The sequence below is a fragment of the Myotis davidii genome, unplaced genomic scaffold (genome assembly GCF_000327345.1).
Source record: "Myotis davidii unplaced genomic scaffold, ASM32734v1 scaffold495, whole genome shotgun sequence".
Lineage (NCBI taxonomy): Eukaryota > Metazoa > Chordata > Mammalia > Chiroptera > Vespertilionidae > Myotis > Myotis davidii.
Window position 1 is genome coordinate 728,273 of NW_006286239.1, and position 2,365 is coordinate 730,637.

General features: G+C 43.0%; 1 protein-coding gene across 1 annotated transcript in view; it reads left to right on the plus strand.

Annotated features, from left to right (window-relative positions):
• Positions 1–2,365, plus strand: part of XRN1 (5'-3' exoribonuclease 1) — a 203,723-nt gene that overhangs the window by 32,691 nt on the left and 168,667 nt on the right. The gene's annotated exons all lie outside the window — the stretch shown is intronic.

The window sequence follows — 2,365 nt, forward strand, 5'->3', positions numbered from 1 at the left end:
CACCCGGCCTCTATCCGATATAGTAAAAGGGCAATATGCAAACTGACCCTAACAGCAGAAACGGGGAATGACTGGTCACTATGATACACACTGACCACCAGGGGGCAGTGCGCTCCCACATCGGGGAACTCTGCTCAGCCACAAGCCAGGCTGATGGCTACCAGTACACTGGTGGTGGTGGGAGCCTCTCTTGCCTCCTCAGCAGCGCTAAGGATATCCGACTGAAGCTTTGGTCTGCTCCCCGCTGGCAAGTGGACATCTCCCAAGGGCTGCCGGGCTGCCAGAGGGATGACTGATTGCCATCTTAGTCCCAGTCCTTGGGGATCAGGCCTAAGCCAGCAGGTGGTCATCCCCTGAGGGGGTCATCCCCAGAGGGCACAGGGCACAGGCTGGGCTGAGGCCCCGCCCCCCCCAGTGCACAAATTTTGGTGCACCGGACCTCTAGTATGTATATAAGTTTTTTTTATTAATCTCTTCCCCTTCACCTTCATCTTCCTTCTAAGATTCATCAGTCTGTTCCATACTTCTATGTCTCTGGATCTATTTTGTTCATCAGTTTATTTTGTTCTTTAGATTCCACATATGATTGAGATCATGTGATTCATGTCTTTCTCTGGCTGGCTTATTTTGCTTAGCATAATACTCCCCAGATCTTTGTCTCAAAGGGTGAGAGGTCCTTCCTTTTTACTGCTGCATAGTATTCCATGGTATAAGTGAACCACAGCTTTTTTTATCCTTTCATCTACTGAAGGGCATTTGAGCTCTTTCCAGATCTTAGCTTTTGTAAATTGTGCTGCTATGAACATAGAGATGCATATATTCTTTATGATTAGTGTTTTTTGTTTCATTGGATATATTCCTAGACGGGGGATCACTGGGTCAAATGGTATTTCCATATTTAACTCTTTGAGGATACTCCATACTGTTTTTTATTATGGCTGCACCAGTCTGCATTCCCACCTGCAGTATACTAGGGTTCCCTTTTCTCCACATTCTCACCAGCAGTTGTAGTTGTCATTTGTTGATTTGTTGGTTGTAGCCATTTTGACAGGTATGAGGTGAAAATACCTGTTAATTTGCATCTCTCTGATGATTAGTGACTTGTGAGTTTATTTGAGTCAAACTGTTCACAATTGCTGGGAAGCAAAATCTCAAAGATTGCGATAATGCTCTTATTGAGATAGTGCTCAGGATAATGGCAGTTTTGCACCTTATTTAAATTCTGTGTGGATGAAAAGGGGCTACATGCTAAGTAAACTGACAAGGTCAGAGAAGGCCTGCATGGAGGCCTTGTAAAGTTGGAAACCTGGAAACCTAAAGGAACCACAAAGGACGATCTAAAATTAAAGCTTTTTAACTAAAAGCAGTTTATGGTAATAAACTGCTGGCATATCCCAGGCTGGCATCTTCCTTGACAAAGGTCAATCTTTACCCTAACTGAGCCTGTCTATTGTCTTTTTGCATATATGATAACATATCATTGGAGTGTCAAAGTAATTTTTTCTTTTTCTGGATCCCTAAAGTACAAGCACAGCTTTATGGGGACTGCAAATCCCTTCATTGTTACTGAGTTAATTGTTGGCTGTTAACTGTTCTGTATCCACCAATATAAAAGAAGTATGTGTCTGTCATTTTGCTTTTCATCCAATCCCAGAGATTTCCCTGCTTTGCTTTCTCCCGTCTATCACCATTGGATTTCATGTAACCCACATATGTCTTCTCTTTTGATTGTAATGTATGAAATGAGGTGCAAAACTGCCATTCTCTGGAGCAGGGGTCCTCAAACTACGGCCGCGGGCCACGTGCGGCCTGCCAAAAACATTTATCTGGCCCGCCAGGTGTTTTTGCTGCCGCTGCCTGTCCTGCTTAGCAGCTGACTCATCCCGGTCCCGCAGTGCGCATGTGTGGAATGTCTGAAGGACAGTGAACTGGCCCCCTGTTTAAAAAGTTTGAGGACCTCTGCTCTGGAGCATTATCTCAGTCTGTTGAGATTTTGTTCCTGGTAATTGTCGACAATTTTCTTCAAATAAACTCATAAAAAATTCTTCACAGGTTTGAATATTTCTTACGTTGACAGTGTTCTACTTCTATAGTCCTTATCCAAAAAAAATTTAAATTCTTTAAAAACTAACAATCCTGAGAGTGAAATCTTATATTGTTTTGAACCTAAAAATTGATGAATTAGTATCTACACTAATAAAAGAGAAAAATGGTAATTGGCGTATGACGCTACCCTTTTCATTGGCTAATCAGGGCTATATGCAAATTAACTGCCAACAAGATGGCGGTTAATTTGCATATGTAGGCACAATGCAGGGAGGCGAAAGGGAAAGCTGGAAGAAGCCCCCTGCCACTGACAGTGATC